The sequence below is a fragment of the Antechinus flavipes genome, chromosome 2 (genome assembly GCF_016432865.1).
Source record: "Antechinus flavipes isolate AdamAnt ecotype Samford, QLD, Australia chromosome 2, AdamAnt_v2, whole genome shotgun sequence".
Classification (NCBI taxonomy): domain Eukaryota; kingdom Metazoa; phylum Chordata; class Mammalia; order Dasyuromorphia; family Dasyuridae; genus Antechinus; species Antechinus flavipes.
Window position 1 is genome coordinate 406,986,595 of NC_067399.1, and position 11,438 is coordinate 406,998,032.

Consider the following 11,438-nt stretch of genomic DNA (forward strand, 5'->3'; position numbering starts at 1 on the left):
TGTGCTAGACACTTCAGTAAGTGTTAGGAATACAAAGACAGGTAAAAGATACAAAGACTCAAAAATCTCACAATCTAATGAGGAAGACAAGTAACTATATACAAACAAGACTGAAAAAAAAAAAATCAACGGGAAAGCACTAGAATTAAGAGAGACTGGGAATCTCCCTAATGAATGTTGATGCTAAAATCTTAAATAAGATATTAGCAAAAAGACTACAGAAAATCATCCCCAGGATAATACATCATGATCAAGTAGGATTTATACCAGGAATGCAGGGCTGGTTCAATATTAGGAAAACTATCAATATAATTGGCCATATTAATAATCAAATTAACAAAAACCATATGATCATCTCAATAGATGCAGAAAAAGCATTTGATAAACTCCAACATCCCTTCCTATTAAAAACTCTTGAGAGTATAGGAATAAGTGAACTTTTCCTTAAAATAATCAGTAGCATCTATTTAAAACCAGCAGTAAGCATTATATGTAACGGGGACAAACTGCAATCATTCCCAATAAGATCAGGAGTAAAACAAGGTTGCCCACTATCACTGTTACTATTCAATATTGTATTAGAAATGCTAGCTTTGGCAATAAGAGTTGAGAAAGAGATTAAAGGAATAAGAATAGGCAATGAGGAAACCAAATTATCACTCTTTGCTGATGATATGATGGTATACTTACAGAACCCCAGAGATTCTACCAAAAAGTTATTAGAAACAATCTACACCTTCAGCAAAGTTGCAGGATATAAAATAAACCCACATAAGTCATCAGCATTCTTATATATCACTAACAAAACCCAACAGTTAAGAGTTACAAAAAGAAATTCCATTTAAAGTAACTACTGATTGTATAAAATATTTAGGAATCTATCTGCCAAGGGAAAATCAGAAACTTTATGAGCAAAACTACAAAACACTTTCCACACAAATTAAGTCTGATCTAACCAACTGGAAAAATATTAAATGCTCTTGGATTGGGCAAGCAAATATAATAAAGATGACAATACTACCTAAATTAATCTACTTATTTAGCACTATACCAATCAGACTCCCAAAAAACTACTTTGATGAATTAGAAAAAATAACAACAAAGTTCATATGAAAAAACAAAAGGTCAAGAATTTCAAGGGAATTAATGAAAAAAAAAAAAAAATGAAGGTGGCCTAGCTGTACCAGATCTAAAATTATATTATAAAGCAGCAGTTACTAAAACCATCTGGTATTGGCTAAGAAATAAGACTAGTTGATCAATGGAATAGGTTAGGTTCAAAGGACAAAACAGCCAATAACTTTAATAATATAGTGTTTGACAAACCCAAAGACACCAGTTTCTGGGATAAGAATGCATTATTTGACAAAAATTGCTGGGAAAATTGGAAATCAGTATGGCAGAAACTAGGCATTGAACCACACTTAACACCGTACACCAAGATAAGGTCAAAATGGGTTCATGACCTAGGCATAAAGAATGAGATGATAAATAAATTGGAAGAGCATAGGATAGTTTACCTCGTAGACCTGTGGAAGAGGGAGGAATGTATGACCAAAGAACTAGAGATCACTATTGACCACAACATAGAAAATTTTGATTATATCAAATTGAAAAGTTTTTGTACAAACAAAACAAAGGCAAACAAGATTAGAAGGGAAACAATAAACTGGGAAAACATCTTTACAATCAAAGGTTCTGATAAAGGCCTCATTTCCAAAATATATAGAGAATTGACTCTAATCTATAAGAAATCAAACCATTCTCCAATTGATAATGGTCAAAGGATATGAACAGACAATTCTCAGACGAAGAAATTGAAACTATTTATAGACATCAGAGAAATGCAAATTAAGACAACTCTGAGATACCACTACACACCTGTCAGATTGGCTAGAATGACAGGGAAAGATAATGGGGAATGTTGGAGGGGATGTGGGAAAACAGGGACACTGATACATTGTTGGTGGAATTGTGAACACATCCAGCCATTCTGGAGAGCAATTTGGAACTATGCTCAAATATCAAACTGTGCATACCCTTTGATCCAGCAGTGTTTCTACTGGGCTTATACCCCAAAGAGATACTAAAAAAAGGAAAGGGACCTGTATGTGCCAAAATGTTCGTGGCAGCCCTTGTAGTGGCTAGAAGCTGGAAAAAGAAAGGATGTCCATCAATTGGACAATGATTGAGTAAATTGTGGTATATGAATGTTATGGAATATTATTGTTCTGTAAGGAATGACCAGCAGGATGAATACAGAGAGGACTGGCAAGACTTACATGAACTGATGCTGAGTGAAATGAGCAGAACCAGGAGATCATTATATACCTCAACAACGATACTGTTTGAGGATGTATTCTGATGGAAGTGGATCTCTTCGATAAAGAGCCTTAATTGATCAAAGATGGACAGAAGCAGCTATACTCAGAGAAAGAACACTGGGAAATGAATATAAACTGCTTGCATTTTTGTTTTTCTTCCTTGGTTATTTATACCTTCTGAATTCAATTCTCCCTGTTCAACAAGAAAACGGTTCGGTTCTGCACACATATATTGTATCTAGGATATACTGCAACCCATTCAACATATAAAGGACTGCTTGCCATCTGGGGGAAGGGGTGGAGGGAGGGAGGGGAAAAATCGGAACAGAAGTGAATGCAAGGGATAATGCTGTAAAAAAATTACCCTGGCATGCATTCTATCAATAAAAAGTTATTTAAAAAAAAAAAAAAGAGAGAGAGAGAGATTGGGAGCAGCTTCTTGTAATAGGTGGGATTTTTACTAGGGAGTATAGAGAAGTGGAAATGAACCAGGAAAACTTCCCGCCAGAGAAAATGTCAGAAGATGTAAATACCAAGGAGGCCTGTATCACTGGATTGAACACTACTGGGATGGTGGGTTATATAAGAAGACTGGAAAGGGATTGGCAGAAAGGAGCTGGAGAGTGTTGGAAGGGATCTGAACAGCAGATGATCTTATAGTTGATCTTGGAAGAGATAGAGAAGCACCAGAATTTATAGGATAGAGGATGATATGGTCAGACTTGGGCTTTAAGATCACTTTAACAGCTTAAAAGGACTGGGAGAAAAGACTGGGATGGGGAGGTTTACATCAAGCAGACCAACCAGCAGGCTAGTCCAGATATGAGGTAATGAAGGCCTACACCAGGGTAGTGATAGGATCAGGAAAAAAGATTATATATTGAAAGATATTACAAAAGTAAACTTTTTAAAAATTCATTTTATCTTTTATTTAAAGTATAAAATAAGTATATAGTATAATACATAGTATTATTCTGCTCACTTTATTCAGCATCTATTCATTAGTCTTTCCAGGCTTTTCTAAAATCAGCCTGCTCATCATTTCTTATAACACAATAATATTCCTTATATTCATATATCACATCTTATTCAGCTTTTCCCCACCTGGTGGGCATCCACTCAATTTTCAATTCTTTGCCATTACAGAAAGGGCTAATACAGTATGTTATCTCACCTGATTATCACATTATTTTTGTTAGATAGGTGCTATTATTATCCTCATTTTAACAGATGAAGAAATTGAGGCTGATAGTATAAATTACTGAATTAATCACCTTTCTCCTCAAAACCTCCTTCCTTCCAAACTTCCCTATTACTTTTGGTGAAACTACCAACAATTACCCAATCTTGTAATTTAGGTTTCATTCTCAATTTTCACTCTCACTCCATATTTCCAATTTGTTGCCAACACTTTTTAAGTAACAGTAAAGATGCCCCATCTCTGGGATGGGGCAAGGGGGATAGAAGGGGGGGGGAGGGGGAGGGAAATCTACAGAATAACTTTGTTATATATTTAAAAGGAATAGCCAATTATATAATTGTCTTGATTCTGCTCACTTCAAGAGAACATTGTACACAATAAGAAGATTATGTGATGATCAATTGTGAGAGACTTGGCTCTTTTCAACAATGAGGTATTTCAAGGTAATTCCAATAGGTTTGTTATAGAAAGTGCTATCTGCCTCCAGAGAGAGGAGTATGGAAACTGAATGTGGATCAAAACATAGTATTTTCACCTTTTTGAGGTTGTTGTTTACTTTGTTTTTTCTTGCTCATGGATTTTCCCCTTGTGATCTGATTTTTCTTGCACAGCATATGCAAGCATATTGGTATCCAATATTGGTAAACATGTGCAATTTTTCTAGACATGGAAATATATCTAGAAAAATTGCACATGTTTACCAATATCGGATTGCTGGCTGTCTTGAGGAATAGGAGGGTGAAAAATCTGTAATACAAAGTTTTACAAAGATGAATGTTGAAAACTATCTTTGTATGTTGACCCGTCCAGCAGGTCATCAAAGTGTGGGTCCTGAGGTGGACATTTGCCTGTAAGGTTAAGCCTGAAAAGGAATGGGGTTAGGGAAGCTAGTCCCCATGAGTGCGGCAGATGCTTACTCACCTTTCAGTTGCGGGGCTCTCCGTGGAGCGGTCAGTTGCGGGGCTCTCTGTGGAGCGTCTCTGTGGAGCGATCAGTTGCAGGGCTCTCTGTGGAGCGGTCTCGTAGCGGGTCCGGACGAAATTCTTCTTAATCTGCCGGGCAAATGTCCAGCCTCGGGGCCCCACGTTTGGGCGCCAAATGACCCGTCCAGCAGGTCATCAAAGTGTGGGTCCTGAGGCGGACATTTGCCTGTAAGGCTAAGCCTGAAAAGGAATGGGGTTAGAAATTAGGAGGGAGACGAGCTGAGGTGGAGCAAAATCTCAGTTTATTGAATGAAGAGGTTCTAGTTTTATAGGATTTCTGGGTGGGGGGTTGCAATGTAAAGAATGTCAGACCATAGGTGTGGCTGACATCCTGGGGCATACTCGTTATCTAGTTCCTGGGCGGGTAGGGCCAATTTCCTGGGACACACATAATCTTGTCTCAGGAATTTAATCACATTAGCTCTTTGTTTCCAAGGACATGGTCTCTGGCAGTATGTATTTGAAAAAATAAAATACAATTGGAAAAAAAAAAAAAAATGAGAGCATGTGTACCGTACTTCCCAATCTTAATGCTAACTATTATTATTAGAAAATGGCTTGCTGAGTAGAAGGGATGATAGTGGCTATATTTGAAAATTAAAGCAGCCTAGAAACAAAATTGATTAAAATGAACTTCATGAGATGTCATGAGTGGGGAGGGGCAAGAGGAGGCATGGAAAGGAATAAAGAAATAAACTTGTCTGACTTGCTCTAACTCATTCTTCTCCCTGCAATAAATTCAAAAACTCTTTTCTTACTGGAGTTCCTTTAGCCATTGAAAAACCAATTATTGAAATGTCTTCTGTGTAAGAAACTCATCATGGAGCTAGACCAACTGAAAAGACTGAATTCAGAATTATCTTTCCTATCTTGAAAAACTGAGCTTTCCACAGGATTTTCTGTGACCCATTCCAGTTTTATCTAGCAAAAAATAAACACAGCCCCTTGTCTTAGCACAAAGTTATATGGAAGCTACCTATCTCAGTCTATTTATTTATTTTTTTTGGCAGATACTATTTCACTTTTTTAATTATATGTAAAGATATATTTTTTCATTTTTTTTTTGACTGAGGCAATTGGGGTTAAGTGACTTGCCCAGGTCACACAGCCAGGAAGTGTTAAGTGTCTAAGAGCAAATTTGAACTCAGATCCTCCTGACTTCAGGGCTAGTGCTCTATCCACTGCGCCACCTAGCTGCCTCAACATTCATTTTTTATAAGATTTTTTAGTTCCAATTTTGTATCCCTTTTCCTTCCCCAAGACAGAAAGTAATCTGATATAGGCTGTACCTGTGCAATTACATTAAACATATTTCCACATAAGTGATATGAAAAAATTGACAGAACAAAAGGGAAAAAACATGGAGGGGAAAAAAGTGAAAAATAGTGTGCTTTAATTTACATTCATAATTCATAGTTCCCTCTCTAGATGTGGATAGCATTTTGCATCATAAGTCTTTGGGAATTATCTTAGTCTACCATAAAGTCTTAAACAATCTAAACCAGACTTTCTTAATCTAAGGCTGAGCTGCAGCTCTAAAGATATCCAAGTAAACTGTTCTGAATAGGGTTGTTTCAGCATGCAAGAGAGTGAATTCTACTTTACCACTATGCTAATTTTGACCTATTCCATTTCCACCCCTCCTTAGGTAACCGGCTGGTCCCCTATTCACAAGGCGTCACCATATTGATACTGAACTTAGTGCAGACTCCCAATCAGCACAACACGTGTCAACATAGCACATGACACATGACAGGTGACAGATCTCCTGTGTTCAAGGGATCCTCCAGCCTCAGCCTCCTAAGTAGCTAAAATTTCACCCAGGCCACCACACACAACCAGTATGCCAATTTTGAAAGACTGTGAAATTATCTTCCATCCCCCCCCCCCCCTTCCTTACTTCTCCTATCCAATAAGTTTATCAACTTCAATGAATTCCACTTTGACTGTCCTCTCTATTTTCACTGCCATCACCATGGAGTACATCTTATTATCACCTACCTAGCCTGCAGTAAGTCTTTTTTCTACTAAGTAGCTCTTCCTGCTTCTAATCCACCTTCTCACCTCTAAATATCTCCCCCTCCCCAATACCTCTATCAGATTAATCTTTATCCTGTATGACCCTGGGCAAGTCATTTCTTCTTGTTTGCCTCAGTTTCCTCATTTGTAAAAATGGGCTGATAGAAATGGCAAATCACTTCAGTATCTTTGCAAAGAAAACCCTAAATGGGGTCACAAAATATCAGGCACAACTGAACAAATTTTGCTTATATTCCTCCCATTCAAAAATTTTCAGTGGATAATTCCCACATTATCTATCTGAGGCAGTAGTGAGCACTGAGCTTAGAGTCAAGAAAACATGAGTTGAAATCTTGCCTGGCATTTAGATGCCGTGTAATTCTGGTGTGTCTCAGTTTCCTCATTTCTAAAGGGGAATAAAAACATCATTGTTAAAGGCTTAGCACAGTGCCTCTTTCATAGTAATATTAACTATCATTGTGAAGTTCAAGCACCCAAAATTTTCCAGTATCTGGTCCTATCTTCTTTTTCTAAATATATCTAGTATATTTTTCCTTCATTGTTTTTGTGCTCCAGTCAAACTGAACAAGTCTCTCTCAACGTGAGATCAGTTCCATGCTTTTGTCTTATGCTTTTCCCTAACTTCTCTTTTTTGCCTGTTAAAATTCTACTTATCCATTAACTCTCAGCTCAAAATGTCTTGATCAAAGTTTCCCTGATAACTCCCATTTGATATTACCTTTCCCTTTCAGATCTTACAAGAGGCTTTATTTTTAAACTCTCAAAATTTCTTACCTTATAATATTCTTTATTAAAAACTGGCATTTATCTTGCTCTTCAAGATTGGAAAAGCTTTTTTTTTTTTTTTTACCATTTTTTTCATTTTATCCCTACAACAATGCACAAATGAGAAAGACAGAGGTTAAATGATTGGTCTGGGATCACACCACCACTGAGATAGGATTTTGACCTTTGAACTCATCTTCTTGACTCTTAGTCAGGGACTCTATCCAGCTTACTTCCTAACTGCCTCTGAACTTAAAGCTTAGAGACTTTTCTGATCTGTACAATGAGTCACATTAATACGGGTGTGGTCCCTTTAAGATTCCTATCTTTCTGATTCCCAATCCCATTTAGCTGATGTAATTATCAAAGACCTTTTGATTCACAAATCCTGGTCCCTTTGAATTCCAATAGAAGAACTGGGCCAGTCCCAGCTTAGCTCTTTTATAATGGGAGAGTTAGCTGGAGGGGCCTGTTGGGGTAGCTCCAAGTTGGCTCAGATCCAGGTGGGGGAGGGACAGGCCCTGATAACTTCTAAAATGACTTCTAAGGTCACTTCCTGGTCTAAAATACTGTGATCATTAGCTATTTTGTATTTGATAAACTGAAGTTCTTAAGTATGTCAGGATTTGAAGTCAAATCTGGTTGACTTCAATTATAACTGCTTATAATTACCAATTTTTATCTAATCCCCCTATTAGTTTATAAATTTCGTGAGAGTAGTAGTAGGGACTATATTTTACCTAAACTTTGTGCCCCACTTCTACCCAGTGTGATCATGTTTCTCAACAAATTTTTCTACTTCTATATCTCTGCCAATATCTGCCAGTGCATATAACTCCACTGACTCTCTTCCCATGGATAGGGTGATGAATTTTAAAGTTATAAATGATTACTAATCAATCTGTTCCTAGTCTTTCTGCCCAATAAGTAGTTGCTGAAGCATCAAGTTTAGTCCCTATCTTATACCCCAGAATCCTGTACAATATATGATATATGTCATAGCTAAATCACTGTAATACTTGAATAAGAATAACAAATTGAGAGGGGAAAAAACTAAAAGGAAAACAAACTAATAATGGCAGCTGAGTGGCACCTGAATAGCAGGAATAGAGCTCTAGATCTGGTTAAGTTCAAATTCAGCCTGTATACTTACTGGCTGTGTAATTCTGAACAAATCTCTTAACCCTATTTGTTTTAGTTTCCTGGAGAAGGAAAGAGTATTCGCTATTTTTTCTAAGAAAACCCCAAAAAGAGTCATGAAAAGTCAGACATGACTGAAAACAACTAAATAACAAATCATTTGTATAGTGCTTTGAGGTTTGCAATGTGCTTTACAAATATTTTATTCTCACAATCATCCTGTGAGATAGGTGGTATTATCCCCAAATAAGGAAACTGAGGCAGACAAAAGTTACTTGCACAGGGACATAGAGCTTGTGTCAGAGACAGAATCTGAACTCAAGTTATCCTGACTCCAATTGAGGGTCTCTATTCATCTTACCCCCAGCCTCCTCTAAATTTAAAATTCAAGAGATTTTCCTGATATGTAAAATAAATGAATTGAACAAAATAGCTTGTAAGGTCACTTCCTATGCAAAAATCCCACGATACTTTAGCTATTTTTTCTATGGATACAATTCAGTCCTTCTTCCTCTTAAAAAAAATATCCTCCCTAGAACCACCTGAAAGTGGTCCAAAGCCCCAAATCATTCCAGGGGAGATTTGGAGTTTTGTTGAAACAACCTTCATAAATTAGCCAACACTCAGAATATAGTTTCATTATTATTGCTTGGCTCAGCCAGATCTTCAGACCCAGGAAATTGTATGCCTAAATGATTCACTGTGTGCAACAAACTTTCCTGTCTCATATAACTTTAGATTCTACAGAAAGGTAAAGGCTCTTAGTCATCAAATTTTAGAGTAGAGAAAGGTCGTTTTTAGTTCAATTATTTCATTTGGAGATTAGGAAGCTCAAGTCAAGTGTCTCAGGAAAGTCACACAACTAATTTTGTATCACCTCTGACACCTCTTTTGTCACCTAGTGACAAAGCTTAGGGCCAAGGGTTCTTAAAAAGGGATACTGACCATATATGTTCAAAAGTATTTATTGCTACTTTTTTTTTTAATGACAAAGAACTGAAAACTAAGGGAGGAACTATTAATTGGCAAATGACTATGAATATAATAGAACACTATTGTGCCAGAAGAAATGATGAAAGGGATGTTTTTAGAAAGATACCATGAACTGAGGCAGAGTGAAGGAAGTGGGCCCAGGAGAACTGTTTATACAATGACAACAACATTGTAAAGACAAACTGAAAAATCTAAGAGCTCTGATCAATGCAGTGACCAATGAAGAGATGATGAAAACTTGCTACTTACCTCCCAACAAAGAAGTAAGAGACTATTATGCAGAATGAGACTCTGATTTGGGGACATTTAATGAGGGAATTTTTTTTCTTAAATATGCAAGTTTGCTACAAAATTTGAGTTTCCCTCCCCCAAAAGAATAGCAGTAGAAGAGAGACAATAAATATTTATTGCCTGAAAATAAAATGCAATTATGCTTTTTAAAATGGGGCTCCCATATTTTGTATTCTCTTCTTAAATATATGCCTATTGAAAATTCCTTTTCTCTTTCCAAACAAGAGAGTAAATGTAAAGTCCTTAAATAGTTATTGAGCACTTTTTTACATCTAACACTGTTTCATCAGATTCCACTTAATAATAATTCCATATACCTATTCTAAAGGTGTTTAAATTCAAGTTTATTTTCCTAGCTAGAAAAACAAAAAGGAGGAAGAGAACTAGTAGCATGAAAGTTGGATGACAAAGTGGAGAAAGATCATCTTTTGGAGTTTCATAGTAGGGTCCTCATAGGGGAAAAGAGAGGAAAAGACAGTAAACTCTTAACAACTGTCTTCCTAACTCAATGACATTTTAACAACAAAAGATCCACACAAAAATCATATTCTAGAGATAAAAGGATATATTTGAAATGAAAAATGATTCTCTAAACTCAATCAAGTGCCAGAAAAATGCACTGACCCTTCTTCTGGGCTCCATTCATCAGCCAGAAGAGAGAAATTGTCTCTTACCTACCTTACCCATCTTTCCAAATGGATACAAAAATTGGCACTTTCAGCAAGATCATAAAGTAGACCCTATTGGGGATGATTTAAGCTCTGTCCTGAGTGAGAACTTTTCCATGCACTAGCTAGAGATTGCTTCAGCAGGTAGTTATTGACCCTACAAGGGTAATTTAGAGCCTTGAGATCCAATTCTATGAACTATAACACATTTCCTTCCCTCCATGAAAATTATGCTGCAAGGGAATAGAAACTCAAGAGGAAATTGTGAAAAGATAAAAAAAAAAAATGGAACAACAGACAATACATAGTCTGTAGCCAAGCCTCAGACATTAAATAGCTAGCTGTGAACAAAAACAGAAAGAGCATTGAATAGGACTTCAGAGAACTGGGTTCTAGTCCAGCTCAGCCATTCATTAGTTGTCTAATATTAAGCAAATGAAATTTCCTTTCTGGGTCTCAGTTTCTTCATATATATCTGGGAAGAATTAGACTGGATGGCTTCTCTTCCAGGGGAAGGGAACAAGCAGTTATCAAGCATCTAGTATGTACCAGGCATTTCAAGTTCTTTATGAAAATTATCTCATTTGATACTTATAATCCTGGAAGATAAATGCTATTATTATTCCCATTTTACAGCTGAGGAAACTGGAGGCACATATAAAGGTTAATTTACCAAGGTCACAGAGCTAACAAATGATTGAGACCATGTTATAATTCAGTTTTTCCTAGCTCCAAATACAATTCTCTATTCACAATGTCACCTAGCTGCTCTAAAATTCTGTGATTTTATGTGCTCAGATTCTCTCTCTCTCTCTCTCTCTCTCTCTCTCTCTCTCTCTCACGTTATCCTGGGATAGTGCAAAGAGAGCTGGGGAAGACAATGCACCTGAGTTTGAAAACATTTTTCTTTATACCTCATAGCCTGTAGGTCCACAGGCAAGTTATTGAACTTCTCTGGGCCTAAGTTTCCTCATAAATAAATGAAGGGGATTTGACTCGGTGACCTCTAAGGTATCTTACATGAATAAATCCA

The 11,438-nt window shown here is 36.8% G+C and overlaps 1 pseudogene; it reads right to left on the bottom strand.

Moving 5' to 3' along the window:
- Positions 1-10,424, bottom strand: part of LOC127546749 (hepatitis A virus cellular receptor 1 homolog) — a 40,232-nt pseudogene extending 29,808 nt beyond the window's left edge.
- Between the last annotated feature and the right edge of the window lie 1,014 nt (positions 10,425-11,438).